General features: G+C 45.4%; 1 long non-coding RNA gene across 1 annotated transcript; it reads right to left on the bottom strand.

Annotated features, from left to right (window-relative positions):
* Positions 1-12,458: 12,458 nt before the first annotated feature.
* Positions 12,459-15,142, bottom strand: LOC118282608. The gene is made up of 3 exons (XR_004784310.2): positions 14,806-15,142; positions 13,183-13,312; positions 12,459-12,675 (listed from the first exon to the last, which is right to left on the bottom strand). It is a non-coding gene; the product is annotated as an uncharacterized LOC118282608 (long non-coding RNA).
* Between the last annotated feature and the right edge of the window lie 2,986 nt (positions 15,143-18,128).

Genomic DNA, 18,128 nt, shown 5'->3' with positions numbered 1-18,128 from the left:
CATCCTTCATCTTGTCTGAGATGATAAGCGCTGTGACTCAGGCTGAAGGCTCCTCCCCTGTATCTTTTGCAAAAATCCAGTCATTTCCAGCAATCGGAGCGTCGTCACCATTACTGATACTTGCACGTTGCGACATAGCTCGTAGCTCACGACTCTCAAATGCATATTGTGGGATTCATCCCCCCCTCGTGTTCCTACATTAGATTTGTGTTTGGAAGGAATTTCTCTCCATGGTCAGTGTGGACGAGAGAAGTGACTGCGCCATTAACTCTTTCAATGTACACATGGGCATGTCAGTGTGGTGTTAAGACTTGGAAAAAACCATAGAACTTGTCCTTTACAGGCCGAAGAATTATTTCCAATATGTTTTGTTGGATTTTTTATAGTGTAGATCAATCCTTAAATTGGGGTGTTGCACCTTTAGGCCCAGCTTCATCTTCAACTCAACGCTTTTAGGTTAAATTTCTCTTGGTTTCCTGCATTTTGCAGCTTTATTTGAGCCTTTTTAACGTTTTTTGAGCAAAATGCGTTTCTATTTAGTCAGTGACGTGGGGGCCACAGGATCTGTGGGTGATGGTTTCTGTGCTTGGAAGCACATCGACTGTGGGGAGATCAGGGCTGCGCCGTCACGACCGTGTCACCGTCGAAGCGGGGCTGTTGAGCAAGAAGAAGGGCAAGAGGTCAAAGGTGAGTCACACTGCACATGCAGCACGTAAGGGGCGGACAGCGACACAGAAAGAGGGGGACGCAGACGGGAGGAGAGAGAGGCCATCAATTGTGTTTGTGCATGAGTCAGAGAGAGGCGGAGAGAGAGCGCATGCGGACGCGTTGTCATGACGGGGAAGAGACGCTTCGAATTAATCCTGAGGGAAATGACTCACTGAGCGAGAGAGAAAGTGCATGGGCTTGTTGACACAGCCGAGCGAGTGGCGGACCACGGCCACACAGTGCAGCCAGCGTGCTAATGCACTCCTTGGTTTTCTGATTGGATCCTTATCCTCCATGGAATGAGTAGATAGCGAGAAAACCAATCGCTTTGCAGATGCTGAAAATAAATTAATAAATCTCTAATCACTAACTTAGTCTACTCCGTATGTTCCTATTTATTTAGACTGAGACTATTCCAAGTTGTGTATCACTTGTCTTCTAGGATTTTTCTATTTCTGCTGGCCGCTAACGTAACTCGTACGTCTTTAGTCTCTTCTGTGGTCGCCTCTCATTTGATAAATGACTGCAAGGTCGCTAAGAAACACCAAGATTGCTGAATAAAGATAGAGGGCAGTCAGAAGTAATCAATGGTGAGAGTCTAAACCAGCAATGTGGCTTCGCTCGAACCGAAAAACGAATGAGTCCCATTTGACGGCGACTAGCACAGATACAGCCATTAGTGCCGACTTGGAGTGGTTCCCGCGGTGACGCAGTGTGGTGAACAAACGCCACACAAGAGCATCAGAGAAATCGTAGAGGGGCGTTACATCAGATGTCAGTCTTGTGGTGAAGAGGAAGAGGAGGAAGAGGAAGAGGAAGAAGAACACTCCTCCATTATTTTTGCCTAATCAGTCTGGATGCGAGATGAACTCCTGACACTGACCCCACGTTCTCAGACAGGTCACCATTCCTGAGCTGTGTGTGTGTGTGTGTGTGTGTGTGTGTGTGTGTGTGTGTGTGTGTGTGTACTTTTACTCCTATTCACACATTACACATCACCTGCTCTTCCGTTCTCAGGCCTTTGCAATTTCTTGGGGGCTGCCGTGGCTCAGGAGGTACAGAGGGTCTGTCGTCCAATAACCAGAAGGTCGATGGTTTGATCCCCGTCTCGTCCAGTTCCTTGTGCCGAAGTGTCTTTGGGCAAAACGCTAAACCGCTAAATTGCTTCTGACTACTGTCCCGGCAGTGTGTGAATGATGTGGGATAGAAAAAGTGCTAATTTATGTATAAGGTATAATATATACACTATATAACTACAGTCCTTTTACCATTTACCATAGAGCTCTTAGGTTGCCATATTGGATTATCTGTGTGTTATCAGGTTTGTCCAGCAATACCACAATTAGGACCTTGGTTAAATTTATTAAGAACAACCTCAAATGAATGCTACCAAAAAGAGAAAGAAATTAAAATCTTAATGAGAAGAAGAGAATTCTTTTGTTCGTTGGTAAGTGTTGGCCGTCGTGTTAATGTTTGCTAATCAAAAACATTATATGAAATAGCTTGACGTAATTTAAGAAGAACAAATTTAAATGTAATGGGTGCGCGGTTATTTTTATTTGGTCATATTTGTCGTCGCTCATACTGTGGATACTTCCCGTTGTACTTTGTACTGGGACCTGTCGAAAGATCAGTCACGCTGTCTTCACACCGCAGCCGTGCCACAAACTGTACCCTTTCAGAAATGTTGCTCCGTGCGAGTGAATTCAGTCGCGATTTTAGTCGTTACCCAGTCTGGCTATTGTCAAAGTACAAGTTGACATTCGTTTGTTTTCTAGAGCTGCGACGGTCAATTGTTTAATCGACGACAAAATTAATCGGCAACAATTTTGACAATCGACTAATCGGGTCAAGGAGTTTTTATGAAGAAAAAGGTCAGATTCTCTGATTTCAGCTTGTTAAATGTGAATATGTTCTGGTTTCTTCGCTCCTCTGTGACAGTGAACTGAATATCGTTGTTGTGTGGACGAAACTTCTTGGAGTTTGGGCAAACACGATCTTAATTTGTCACCATTTTAAGACATTTCATGGAACAAACAACACATCGATTAATCGAGAAAATAATTGACAGATGAATCAATAATGAGCATATTTCATGCCAAAACATCCACACGCACAAAAAAAAAAGGGGACGAGATTGGGCCTGATTGGAGGAGGCGGGATCATCGAACAGGAAGTTGTGTTACTGCCACAGATCGACCAGCCTGGCATCCATGATTTCTGACCACGCGTCACGTCCGGATTTCACTTTCTCTGTGTGTTTTGCCATTTCGCTCGGACACAGAGAGAGAGCAAAGAGGCGCTGCGTTAATCGATTCATGATCTCAAATGTGATCCTAAAGTTTGACGAGCCATATCACGGAAGATGCCAGAAAATGATCTAACTTACAAACGACATACGGCAAAGCTAAAATTTGTACTCTGAGACGAGTCGTGCGTGGACTCAACTGCCTGATGTCCACAGTGTATACTTATATAGATTCAATACAATCTTTTTCTCATATCGCTGTAAAAACTGTCCTTTACTTCTTTATTTCCGACACTGAGATACTGCTATGGCCGTTTCAATCGAGGAGCTCGATCCTCCTCTGTCAATACTGCTCCCGTTGTTCATGACACACCTACAGTTGGACTCATACAAACATGTAAAAACATCAAAGTAAATTTATTCAGCAAAAAATGTGGTTTTCATAGAAATCAGGCAGATTTTGTCTTTTCGTGGCAGGAGAATTGACCTCCCCCCGACACGTCACAGTGTTAAACCCTCGTTCACGACTCTGACAGGCCGCGCGTGCCCGTGTTGACACGGCGATGACTGAAGACGATAGGTGGCGATCGGAGACGGCACGCGGGTCTTATCAGCGCGTGATCGGATTTCGGAAAACCGGGAAGTCGCTGTTGTTCTTGGAGGCGTTTTTAGGCTTTCGGCTGAGCTCATACAGGATCTGTGCACACAATCACCTTCGAGGCTGAGTGCTAATCTCGCACTCACATCTTTTACACGAGCGATAAGGAGCGAGAGAGGGGGAGGATGCCTGGTTTCCTTTTTGTCCCCCGATGAAATAGTCATGTTCAATTTCGCGAAAAAGAACACACCTGCGCACAAAACCTCCCGGGATATTTACTGCCGCGATAAAGATCCGGATTTATTCCTTCTCGGGGGGGGGGGCTGTAAAATAAGAGCGGCGCGGTCAGAGGTTAAAATGTGAAATGTGGGTCTTGCAGTCAAACCAGGACAGATGAGCTGCACACGGGAGGCATGCGATGAAAAAACGTCTCAATCTACCTGCGCTGCTTACAAGTACGGACACTGTGATAGACCGGTCCAACACAAATCTCACAGATGTAATTTCTTTTTATTCCTAGATGAGAAAGAAAACTTTTGATCTCTCAGGACTCCAGAATAACCTCCAGAGATCCACTGTGAGGTGAGATTTAAACTCCAGCAATATTGGAAAGAATATTTCAGTCATGCACTGGAGTAAACTTTACCGTATGCACACACTCTTTATTGCATGGAGGCTCTACATCTCCCTCCTTCTGCCCTTGTGAATTTAGTACAGATCTGCAGTGCGACTTTCAAGTGAGGGATATAAGGAGATCTGCAGGTAGACACGCCGCAAAGGAAGTCTCAAGTCTCGAGGCTGCAGTACTCGATTTATTCCGTGACATTAATCTGTCGTGCTCGGGCAAAAACGCACAAATCTTCTCACTCCCGGAAGGTTTTATTGCTCTGGGTGGTGGCGGCTGCCGAAGTTCGTTAGGAACCAGAGGAAAAGACAAGGTGGAAAGACGGAGGAAATGAGAGATTGACGAAATTACATCTTTCTTTCCATTGCTGTGACTCCGAGTCGAGACTCTGTTGTGTTATACCGTGAGCCTGCAACAGCTTATTACAGTACCGTAATCTTCAAAGTAAGAGCAGGGATTTTGTTGTTGGCGAGGCGATACTATTACTGTCAGGAAGCGTTGGCGAACTTTTAGCTTTTTTTCAGCGGGTAGCTGAGTCGTGACTGATAAGAACCCGTGACTACGTCATAGTTTTCCAAACGTCTCCGTTTCGGTCCGTCCATACAAATAAAATAGTCCATAAAATAGTGTGGATGTCGCCTCAGTCATAGGCAAATGGTCAAGTGGCTTTCTTCGTGCATTTCTCTCCTCTCACCCCAACCGGTCGAGACGGATACAGACACAACTGAACTGAACCGTGACCAAATCAGATGAATCAGATGAGAAGAGCACTGTTGTCGGCCCTGACACACAATGTGTCGCTTCCTCCTGAAAGCAACAGTCAGGATGGGATCGCTGTTGGTTCCTTGACCTCTGGTACTTTAAGTACATGTCATACGCAGGACTTCTACTTGTAACCAAGCATTTCTACCGTGTACAATTCCTAAGTAAAAGGGGTGGAAGTTTTTCAACTGTTGTAAAAAACCAAAGATGCGACTTGTACAGCAGGTACGGCAACAGGTATTGTAAATCATCATGTCTACTGCTCAGTAATGTAATTACTCTTTCAGTTATGGTAACCTAATGACTGACATAGATCCGCAATGTGCAAATGTGAGTTATAACCATTTCTTAGAATTGGATTTTTTGAATCTAAAGCCGTAGCCCTTCAGTTCCAGATCTTGTTGGAAAACCTCCATGTTCTTTCGAGCAGCAGTCGTAAAAAAAGAAAGAAGAAAAGTTCTTTCTTTCTCCCAAACAACTGACGTTTCCATGTAATCGAAGCCTAGCTGGACTTTAAGGACATGATTTTACACTGTTTGTATCAGCCGTCTTGTCAGTGTTGTGTTAAAGAGTGCTCCATATTTTCGCAGCCCCTTTTTGGACGCCAGGCCCGGCGGAGCTGACAGATGATCGAGAGTCTCATTAATGTAATTTACCACGGCCATCATCGCTCTGCGAGTTAGCTCTGGCTCCGGCTGCGCGAGCATTAGTCACTCAGCCCTCTGGTCCACCGCCAACGGACTGCAAGCAGGTTTAGGACAGTTAACTCAAAGTGCTAATAAGGCTCCACAAGAAATATGGCCTTCCGTAACACGCTGTACTAACAGCTAAACGCCTGTAGGAATGTCCAAACTGAGGCCAACATTTTAAGTTTGGAGATCAGAGAATCGGCGACAGGTCTCCAGAGGAGGCCAGGACCAGAGGCAAAATAGTTAGGGAAGAAAAAGAGAAGACACTTTCATCATTTCATCATTTCAGTGGCGATTGAATTCAAGTGACGGCTCATTCAATGCAATGTTTCTGAGAAGCAGTGCTTAAAAAAACTGTTGACTCAACCCGCTGAAAGAATGTAAAGTGACATTGATTCCTTCATTAAGCAAAGAGCGACAAGCAGTCATGATTAGGGATCCTTTGTAAACAAGTAACGTATTAGAAGAAAAGATAGTGAACAAATGAAAAGCTAGAAAATAGTTCATTTCCATCGCACTTGCGCCAAAAAAGGTGGTCGCTTTTCATCAACTGTAACGTTAATGTAAAGTAACTTAGGTCTGATTCACAGTACAGTGACCACAGCTAGATATTTGTAGAGAGGAGATATAGCTTTTGTTGTTTTGTTTTGTTGTCTCGATGGACAGCGCAGGGGTGGTGAGCGAAGTCGGCATTGCCGGGTTATTATCAGGTATTCCTGGGAAAGTATTCCATTACGCCGGCCTTAGCTCTGAGCTCCAGGGCAAAGAAGCAAGACTAAATTAAAAACAAACAGTGACGGAACAAGAATGCAAAAGATAACAAAACATCATTTCAGAATAAAGCTCTGTTTAGCAGCTGGGTGGAGTCACAGTTGCTTTTGGCAGCGATCCGCCCCATGTCGGCCATTAATAAACAGCTGGTTTATCATTGAGCTGTGTCCAGTAAAGTGTCTCTCCCTCCATTTCTGCTTAGTCTGGGCAATAAGTCAAGCCCTAATACCAATACAGTGAATTGCGACACAGCATCAGTACATATATACGCATGTACAATGAGGAAAACGTGGAATCACAGAAAAGAGGAACAGCTGTTGTCCATGTCTTCAGAAAACCACAGAGTGGAGCCTTGGCCATCTCGCTGATAAACTTCCCAACTTTGCCTTCAGCAGACAAAGAGCAGGTTTCTGTGTGAGTGTGTAGTTGTGGGATTACAAGATACAAGACGTAACAGTCTTCTGTCGAGTGAGTCCCGCTATGTCTTAAATCCCTACCGTGAATACACAACTGTCTTCACCCGGTTCCATGTTAAAACCCGTTATTTCTGTTGCCATCCAGAAGCCTAGAAAGACAAGTTGGGATAGAAACTACATTTCGATTTGGCCGCATCCCAAGTTTGACCCTTATTCACTGGAACCATGATGTCAGCCGCATTATAAAGTAATAAGACAGAATCCTATTATGATTCTAAGACGTGACTCTGTTACTTATGACAGCAACCCTGTCTCCTAGAAATGATGTTCGAATACTATTAATCTATTTCCAGGTTTCCTTGTGGGCGGCAGTTGACCGGAGGTGGCTGGGATGGATGGTGGATGTACAACGCGAAGTGTCACACACCACAGACCCGAGTTCACATCAACAGTCCTGTCTGTGGTTTGGGTTTAGGCAACAAATGTCCTTCGGTCGGGGAATTAGGGAAAGATTGTGGTTTGGGGTTAAATGTAAACAAACATGTTGTGTCTGAAGTCACTCTGAAACTTTTTCCGCTTAAGTTGTCTGTGAACATTTAACTGCTCCGTTCAGTGTCAACATATTTGTGACTTAGCTAAAATGGATTAGTAATTGTAATTTCCCGCACCACAAAGGCTCTGATTAACTGCCCTCCTTCCCCGAATCAATGTAGATCTCCAGATCTACAGACAGACTACATTCTGGGCTCTATGGCACATTGAGTATGTGGTACCAGCATCAATTAACGTGCATCAAATGACTATGTTTTGAACCACTGAGGGATGGAACTATTCTTCTATGAAGATACATGTGTCTTTGTACTGAGAAACAGATGTTATGGGTGTCTGCAGGTCGTAGGGGTTGACGAAGATCCAATGTGTACAACTTCCAAAAGCTCAGCTACTACATCATGCAGCCCGACGTGTCAAACAACATCCAACTTTCTTCTTTGAAACAGTAAATAAAAATGAATTCATGTCCAACATATTGTATGAAGGAAACTTTCAGAGATTTTCACACGGATGAAGGAATGCAAACCTTCAGCTAAACATCTCAAAGACAGAACTCTTCTTCGTCCTGGCCAATCAATCTCTCCGGCACAATATCGACATCAAAATGGCCTCACAACAAGGTTGCAAGAAACCTGGGTGTGATTTTTGAAGACCAGAACATCTCTCACCTCAGCTACTGCAATGCCCTTTTGGTGGACCTCCTTCGGAGCACCGCAAAACCCTGTCTGGTATTTGATCAGCCTTGAATTGCACATATCACTCCACGGCCCGTCGACCTACACTGGCCACCCATGGACACCCCAAATCAAATTCAAGTCACTAATGCATGCCTGCAGAGCGACTTCTTGGGCTGCACCCATCCACTTGATCTCAGTCATATGGTGTTGTGCTCCTTCTTGGCCACTCCAAAGAACTTCATCTGGAATTGCCATCCTTGCACACATGGACTCGCAGTCCAGACTTTTCTTGTTTGTGGATCCCTAAATGCTGGAAGGAGCTACCAAATACCAAATACCAAATCGGAGCAGGGTTGTCCCCCTCTGTCTTCAATTACCTCCTGAAGACTCATCTCCTCCGAGAGCAACTCCTCTCCTAACACTTCTAAAACCCTAAACTGGCGTTCAAACAGCCTCAAATGACACTTCTGCACAGAAGAAGCACGTACCTGGCTGGGACATGAACCTTTTTTGACTCATAAAAAGAAACCAAAGATACAGGCACCTTTTTAAACAGTTACTGTGTGAAATACTCAAACAAATTGAAAGCAATTCATCTTAGCCTCATGAACCTGCGTGACAGCTCACGGTGTACTTCACACCCAGTGAAATATGTCCTCAGAGAATATTTCCTCCGAGAGCCAAAGTACAGTAAAGCTGATACTTCTCCGAGATCTTATCTGAGTTAAGTGACGGATTTGGGCCGAATCTCAGTCAAAAGAGGTTCACTTGCGTGGAGTGCGGCACGTGAGCAGAGGCCCCACGCTTCGAGCGGGATGACATTTCCAAAGTGCAAGGTAATTATTTTTGGAAGACCCTCCCGAAACACGTGAACTTTTCCACTTCAGAAGAGAAATGACGCAGAGAGCTCCACGGTATACATCCAGTGATGTACTGCATTCAGAAACATCCCACATCCAATCCAAAATCAACAGTTGCCTCGATGATGTATCGCACACGGGGATTGCACTCTGTAATTAATTCGTATCGAGTTCGGTGCAGGAATCCGATGACGCAGAGGCGCTGAGGCAAAGCTAATTAGCCGTAGATGTATCGACGTTGGTTTTCTGATAGAGAAAACCTTTGACTCACGGATTAAATGTTGTTGGTTTTTTTTCTTTCAGACTTCACAGAAACCCCGAATTTTTTAATAGTTTGCAATCAGCTTGTCAAATAAATCTAACTCTGCCAATAATTTAGCTCAAAAAGCATCTGTAAAGAAAGGATGCAGCAATTAAGTGAAAGTGACGATGGGAGAGTCAGAGCTTGACATCAACAAAAAAAAAGGTTTCGTGCAGATTTCATCCGGAAATAATGAAGTCAACGGGTTAACCAGTTGGCCTTGTGGTTGCACACTGTACTCTGACCAAGAAAGCAGGATTTTAGAATGATTTTTTAATGGCTCCACTCTGCTGAAGTGCCCTTGAGCAACACTTTAAAGTACTGCCAGCCAGAGAACTGCTGCTGCTGCTGCACGAAAGCTGCAGCCCCAACGAGGGGCAGGGAACATCTTCTTTTTCTTCTTCTCCGTCTTCGGAGACCAATGCTGTTACTGCAACACTTACATCTGTCCCACACTCCCGACGGTATTAGCTCTGCCCATCATAAAACGCGGCGTGAAAAAACAACAACTGACAAACAAGCTGCATTCCCGCGGCGGCCTCAGTGGGAGAGCAGTTTTACCAACTCCTCACACACGTGAGGAGGGCAATGCAGCTGTGGCCACAACGTATAATCTTGTTTCAATGAGAGAGAAAAAAGAGAGAGAGAGAGAGAGCGAAGGAGTCGTCCTGAACCAAATATGGTCACAAACACCTCACCTTGCTCATCTGTCACCACGCTGACGGCATGCATGCGAGTGTGTGCCTGCGTTATCGGCCTGCAGAAATAATGAATGTGCTCACTCCCGGAACGCTTCTTATTCAGTAAGAGCTATTTATTGTCAGCCGGAGCAGTTTGATCCGTGCTCTGCAGCTCAGAGATGCTCACACACAAACACACAGACTACAGTTTTACATACCGTCGTAAACACATGTAAACACATCCACTTGCTTGTGCGTACAGTACATCTAAATAGTGCTTCAAACTAATGCCCTGGTTACAAAAATACATACGTACGTACACACACACACACACACACACACACACCAACAGACTCGCTCCACATTAGGGCGAGCGTTTCTTCAATGTAGCACCCAGAGGCCAAACCTCACACGCAGGCAATGAAAAAAAGAAAAAAGCAGAAGTCTCAGATCCTGGACAGGGGGGGGGATGAAGGGGAGAGCTTCCCTGGCAGCAAAAGAACCAAGACCATCCCGCCAGGGAGCTGAAATCCCTCTGCGAGCGGCACAAAGCTCCGCCACAGTCCACTATACCCAATCGCTCTCGGAAAAAAAAAAAAATGCTCTCGGTATCAGTCGTGCTCGCGCTGCCGCACGCCTCCAGCTGACCTTGAAAAACTTTTGCGGCGCGCTGAATGTTGACGTGACGCCAAAGTGAATTTCTTCTGTTCTGTAGGAAACTCTTGCCTTGCCTTTCATCCGAGCAGCTGAGCCGTACCGTTATCGCTGAATGAACTAAAACAATATTAGATTGTTGTTAGTGCGATTGACCATCTCATTTTTGCGAATATTTTAAAGATGCAATAGGTAGATTTATAGCCTAAACATAATCATGAATAAGTTTGCTAATGCTGCAGTGGATACTATACTTTAGGATTAGATATTTTGAGGTAAGGTTTAGTTGCAGCTTTTCAAATTAGTAATAACATAATCCTCATTTAGTTAGTAGAAGATATAATCTGGTTTCAATCAGGTTTTCCTGCAAAGCGTGTTTGCCGTTGCAGCGCAGTTGTACAGGAAGATCATTTCTAGGTGACATGGCTGCTCATGATGCGACAAATGGACCACTTCATTAATCAGGAAAGCCGAGTTCATTATGGTCCACAATAACTCGCAGCTATTAGGGCCAGAAAGTCCGGGATACCTGGATACAGCAAGCCTTAGACTCGCCTCTAGGGCGATATGTCTTGCGCTGTTCCAGGGTGGAGATCGTGTCAAGATAAGTCCACCGAAATGACTCAACCCATTGAGCAAATACAGTAAAATATAGGTCACAATGGAGGAGTGAGCGCAGCAGCGTGACCAAAAAGAAAGATGTGCGCGCAGAGACAACGATAATCTCCTTTGACGGGATGTGTCGGTTTTAATGTGACATTTATGAGAAATCATTGAGGTGTCCAGAGGTTCAGCTTCCAGAACAAAATGAATGTTATTCACCAATAAGGGAAACTTGCCAGGCAGCTGTGTCAGGTCTGACCCCCTTCTTAACCCACCGAAGGTAAATACATTATTACAAATCTGCAAATATCAGCCACAGTCCTGTTACGCTGATTTGATCTGGCGGCAGGAGTGGATCCCAACAGTGAGATGGAGCAGATGGAACTCGGCGGACGGGTGAGTGTGAGTCATGGGTTGGAGGAATGTGGCTGTTGTGATAGAATCGGCAATAAAATACCGTAAAGATGAGTAAACGAATGACATAAATATTGAAAGGCAATAAAAGGTCGGCCCTGAAGCTGTGCCAAACACGTCATTCTTGTAAATATACACTCAGTTTCTGTACGAGGTGGCGCTAATCTAGACATAAACTAATGCAGTCGAACATTAGTCCTTCGTGAAGGTCATCGTGTTCAGGTTTTGGTCCTGACAACAATTGAACTTTAACTGTCAAGAAAGTTCAAATAACTGCAGGATTGTTGTATCGCACTGACGTCACCCATTCGTTTGTGAACTGCAGTTGTGGAGCCTAGAGTTTCGACCAGCGGCCATCTTGCATTTTTTTGGGACTTAAGGAGGTGGTGATCAAACCACCGACCGTTCCGACTAGTGGATGACCCACTTTTCCCTCCTGAGCCTCTTCAGTCTCTGGCCTGGTTCAAATTAGTAAATTTTGCAGTGACATGTCCAACAGTTCTGCCAAATGAAACTTTAAACTGAATCCATAAATTATATTAATCCAATTTTTTTTTTAAACCAACCTTGGGTGTGTGTTCACTGTGGGATCGTCACTAGATCATGATGTGACACGATAATAGTGAGGACCAGGGCAACTTTTCTTTTCTCTTCATATTCCTGGAGAAATTGAGCTTGGCCATATGAATATAACAAAAAAAATCACGCTGTTAAAAATGAATCGTTTTTTCCAAATGCTGTAGAAGCGGCAACATCACGATGTGACAAAAAGTTCAGATCTAAGGAGCAATGAGATCCACTGTTTGGTTTTACAATTAACTATGTGATTTTCTGGGACAACAGAACTTTACAACAAGCTATATACATATATAAATTATATCCATTTTATTATCTGCTCTGTTTATGTGGACTTTTATCTCATATTTCGCCAAAAGACATAATCCCTGTTTATCCTTCACCGACCATCCTCTGTACAACTCTTCTCCTCTCTCCTCTCACTCTTTCTTCTTCTCTGCTCCATTTACTGCGAGACATGTCGATTCCTCACGAGTCCTGATGGAAACTTTGCCCATATGGTTCCTATTTCAGGGAGGTTTGTGTCGGAGTGCTCTCCGCTCTGAGAAAATAATAACAAAATTAGGAGCTAAAATGACGAACACATTTCAGATATGCTTGGAAACGATCCCTTCAGGGATTTGGTCCCGCAACCAAAAATGACTAACACACTCTTCATCGCCCAGGACTTTTTGTGAAAGATATCGTGCATCGCTCTTGTCTTTCGCCCTGCGGTGGTTCCCCCTCTTAGTGAAACGCGGCGGAGGCGACTGACATTTGCAGCGAATTCAAGATATGTTGAAGTGGTGGAAAAATGATTTTGCAACAATTACGTGGGGGAAAAGACTTGAACCCGAAACCCCGATGACCTGGATTTGATTCCCCGACTTTTGCCACGGCCTCCTTTCACAGGGATAATTCTTTCCTGCTGTAACCACATCTTAATTCTAACCTTCACCAAACTCTTCTGGTCCCTTTTGATCCCAACGTTTTAGTTGGCAAAAGGGTAAAGAAGTTGCCACGGTCGATTCCGGCCTTCGGAGTTCATATGATCTGGACCTAAACCTACCTGACTGTTATGTATGTGATTATCATGAAGGTTCGTCTTTCCTGGTGGTGGAGTATAATCTTCACCTTACGCGTGCAGTGGTGTTGCTCTAGGTCTGGTCTGTTTCCAAAGCCTGAGTACTGTATTTACGCTGGAACAAAAAAATGGTTATTAGAAATCACAGCAGTCAAGTCTCAGGTCTTGTCGGAACAAGTCTGGGGTCGGCTGTCAGGTCCTTGAGAGGAAGCACGAGTTGAATCTTCACGAGCAAGCTCTGTCAATGCCTTTGAACAGATAATAGTTAATGGTATTCTTTTTTTAAATAATTGATGACAAGTCATTTCAAAGTCAAAAACTTGAGCCTGGAACAAGGCAACACTCTGGAGGGGGGAAGGAACTGCCCCAACATACCACCACTAGTCTGTGTGAGGCCATTATTACGTGTTGACATAAAGGGGAAACCAATAAATCAATAATCCTAACGCGCGATAAATCTGGCGGGCGGGTTCCCCGCATACCTTCAGGGCGCTTACTGTACGTCCTTTGAAAGTTGGCAGCCAATAACCGGAGCTCGTTTGAGTTTTTCGAAAACGGTGAACACCAGCAGCAGCAGCAGCAGCAGCAGCAGCCCTGGAGGATACGAGATGTTTACGGTCCGAGGTTGTTCAGATCTCTTGGCTGATTTTCTGCGGTGAATCCCACACGGTATCACTCAGGCACGTCATGAAGCAACCTTTTTTTTTTTTTTCTCCCCCTTCCAAGGTCCCCGCAGAGTAAATGGCTCGCAGGAACATTAGTGGTATGTCGGGGGACTTCATTCTCTCTCTCTCTCTCTCTTGCTCTCGCTCTCTCCACCCTCCCCCCGCCCCGCTGGCCTGTATTTTGGGTGTGTTTCCGAAAGTTTATATATATATATATATATATTTATGTCTCCAGGCCACTAATCAACATAACCACAATCCCAGACTTCTGCAGGAAACCCGGCGACACAAAAATAGCCCTTCAGATTTGGTAGAATGAAGGTCCTTTTTTTTTTTTTGAAAGGGAGGAAACGGATATCTCCCGAGAGAAACATTGTGGGTCCAGACGGGGACTGAGACGCAAAACAGTTTGAGAGGACATCAGAAACGTTTTTAACCCCTAAAGACGATCTAGTGCATTTTATTTGAAAACTTATACGGAAATTTGTTAAGGAATCATCCCCAAGTGGTCCGGTGTCGGAGATGGAGCCACGCGGAGACTGAGATGATTTAATTAGTGACATGTGTGAATCATCGTCGCAGTGGAGCGTCAGAGATGTGGTCAACAGCCACATCCTTCAGACACGACAGAAGAGGATTTGACTATGAAAGGGGTGGGGGGCGGACAAAGGGGAGGAGGGGACCAACTGCGGTACCAGGCGATGCTCAGAGCACATTCACTCGTCTGCATTCCTGCAGTAGCTGTCCCACACATCATGTTCATTTTTTAATTCAAACTGTTTCGGTTGATGACGTTGGCAACGTCTTGAAAGGCAACGCATGATCAGAGTTGTTCGACGGGCTGCTCCGCGACTTATCAGCGACAAATGACGGATCGCCGTTCGTTTCCAAAGCGATGGTCAGAATAACATCTCATTTCTCGTGAGCCATTAAACTCTCTTACTGTAGTCGTTTCTCCAACGGTGTCCGTGTTGAGTGTTTGATGGGTTTCTGTAAAAACGCTTCGGTGAATCTTGTCCCGGGCGTTCACTTGAAAATAGTGGTCCTCTTTTCCCGCCTTGCCACAGATGTTCCCGCCGCCTGTATGTACTCGACAAACATAACATAATATTAGCAGAGCTGTGACGTCCGAGCAAATTCCTCCCTGCATTTTTTATAGCTGTGTGTGTGTGTGTGTGTGTGTGTGTGTATGCGTGTTTAAGTGTGTGTGTATAGGGTTAGGCCAACAGAGGATGCAACGGAAAGAAATGAAAGGAGAGGGGAGGACAAACAGCAGGAGCTGAAAGAATCTTCTCTTCCCTGCAAATTGAAGGGCAATTTTTTTTTTTTTGGCTTGGTCCAAATACTTGCTGTATATATTCAGGTCCACGAGTTTTACGCGCTCTACATCCAATTAGGGATGTTCTGCACACTTAAGTGCAGACACGTCGCTATCGCCATACTTGTACTTTTATCATAATAACATGAGACACATTTCTCATTTGACACGGTGCTTGAGGCAGAACAATGCAGAATTCCCCCGGATGTCCTGTTCTGGGCGCATGATTCGTGCACCAAGGATGAACTGCAGTGATTAGTCACGGGGGGGGGGGGGGGAGTTTTTTATTATTCTGCTCTCCGGTGAGAAATCGAATTAAAAAAAAGGAACACCGCGAGTTATCCTGATATTATACGCTCCGTAATCAGATCAACAGATGAAGTCTAATCGCATCAACTGTGTCTGTGGAGATCCATTCATGCCGCAGAGACGCGTCAGCGAGACACGAGACGCTCGCTTTGTCTTTTTACAGCTCCGTCTCGGGTGAACGTCTGATGTGATGGGCTGCGGCCGGTCAAACCACGTTCAGAGTCACTGTTGGCGAGCGGAAGGTTCACACAGTTACCGTGCACAGAAGCGGCACACGGACAGAGCAAACGGTGGCTGCCAAAATCTGTTTCGCAGCGATCCTCGCCGGGCCAGTTCCCCCGCCGTCACCGCCTCCGTCCGAGCTCTCATGCATCCGCAAGCCAAAGACAGACGCGGATGACCCGGCCATGCACAGCACCCTCCCGTGCCCTAGCTCTCGCAATCCCAGTTGCTTTAGAAGAAAACCGAGCGCGCCCTCCGAGGAACCCCCGCCGCAGAGTTGGCTGAGCAGCGATCACAGTGATGAACCATGCGTCCTGCCACTGCGCAACCGCGCAGCCTTGGCAGCCAGCGGGGAGCCCACAGGAGGCCCCTGAGTCCGGCTCAGGCAGATCAAGGTGGCCTTCCTTCCTTCGCCAAATGAAATCTGAAGGCCGAGGCTCAGCGGCTGAAGCTGGCCCCGGGGGCGAGAGTTTCGCTGAGCACTTAAACCTCCACGTCTCTCCAACGTCTCCATTATCGGTATGTCATATAATCAGTTTCACCTAACTTTAACTATGTCAACTAGTAGTGGTGGATGGAACTATGACCACAGCTGTTTTCGGACTTGAACTTCCAAAGGGACTCCGGAGATTGCTGTTCACGTGCGACGAACCCTGCAGGAGATTGTCTGATTCGGAACATTCTGTTTCTTTTTTCTTTCACTCAGTCATCAACGCGCTCGCTCGCTGTGAATCTTTCCGGAGATCCTCCGAATAAATTACATGTCAGACAAAAATTCATGAAGGACAACAACAAATGTTTATTCAAACTAACTTTTACTCAAATTAAACCATGTTTGATTTCATCTGACTGTGAATAGTTCAGCGAAGCATCATAACCAGTGACTGACACAACTCTGTGAAGCCTCATTTGGCATCCGGGAGAATTGGACACAACAAAAATAGATTATTAAATGTTTTTTAAAACGACAAATAAAGAGGGTTCACAACAAAGTAGGATGAAATCATTCTAATTCATACAGACAGGGCTGTTATTTTTTAATATTGATTAACAGCAATGTTGGCGCTCCAATGGGACTCAGGTATATAAAACTCTTCCCTTACACGTAGAAAAACATATCGTTTAAGGGCCTTCACCTTAAAATATCTGATCATCTCCTCATTCAGGATACAAAAAAAAAAACATATTCATGCAACGGCAGCCCTCGGTGCAAAACGGAATCTCAAGATAACTGGAAGTTACATCACGCACTGTGGCGGCGGCATGTTTTCACATCAGAGAAGGTGTTTCTTCTTTGTATCAGACGTGGATTCCAGGTAGATTCCTGTGGCTCTAACGTGCTGTGGGTCAACTGTTGCAATAACACTGCCGGTGTTTGATTCCCAACAGGGCGGCCCATCACAAGAAAACCTGCGTCCATTCACGGGCCCCTTTAAAGCCGCTTGGATAACGGTGTCCACAAAACGGCGTGTGTTATGTGTGCCTCCTCATCCCCGACGCGCTGGGTAAGTTTTGGGGATCACGAAAGGCCCGCGGACGGCAAGCGGCAGGGAATTCTTTCGGGGTTTTACGAGGGCGGCGGAGCGGCGCTGAAGAGTCGGTGTGGACTCCGACGCTGTGATATCGATCTGCTCCATGGACGGGTGCAGTTTTAAAGCATTGTTTTTTATCCGTACGCGTTCGAGTCCTGTCACGTCACGAGGAGCTTTCGTTTTAGGCAACGCAAACAAACCAACCTGCATGAGGCTTGCACAGGAAGATACGTGCGTGTGCGTGTGCGTGCCTGTGTGTGTGTGTGTGTATGTGTGTGTGTGTGTATGTGTGTGTGAAATCAGCCCCCCTAAAATATACCACAGGGCAAATGGGACAAACCCAAAATAGTGGCCGTGACCGATGAAGCATGGTAACCTCACCAAGGAGTCTGTAAGCGGTTTGTTCTCTTTTACCCCATTTTTCTTTCTGTATATACTGTATATATATATATTTATAAAGAACTGTGTCAAACACACACGTGTGGATCATGGATCATGGATCGCTTACACACACACAGACACAAAGTGGGTTGAAGACACCGTATTTACAGCTATACATCTCTATATACTCACACAAACTACTATACAACTACGTGAAATAAATAGAGGAAAAGGGAAATGATGAAATAGAATAAGTATATTAAACATCGTGTGCAGTTAAAATGTCAGCTGCGCGTCGCCTGTCAGAGAAAACTTACAACTAAACAAAGTTGACAGACAGTTACAGTCGGTCAGTAAGTTGGGGGGGGGGGGCAACTCAACAGTTTCCCGTACGCGAGGCCGACACGGTGCTCATTTTTAATTCTGACAGCTCCCTGCCGTCCCAGGGCCGGGGGGGGGCCCTGAGCGAGGGATGACCGGGGATGGTGCGCGACATCTTACTAA

This window comes from Scophthalmus maximus, chromosome 14 (assembly GCF_022379125.1).
Source record: "Scophthalmus maximus strain ysfricsl-2021 chromosome 14, ASM2237912v1, whole genome shotgun sequence".
NCBI lineage: Eukaryota > Metazoa > Chordata > Actinopteri > Pleuronectiformes > Scophthalmidae > Scophthalmus > Scophthalmus maximus.
This window is presented reverse-complemented; position numbering and strand designations above follow the sequence as displayed.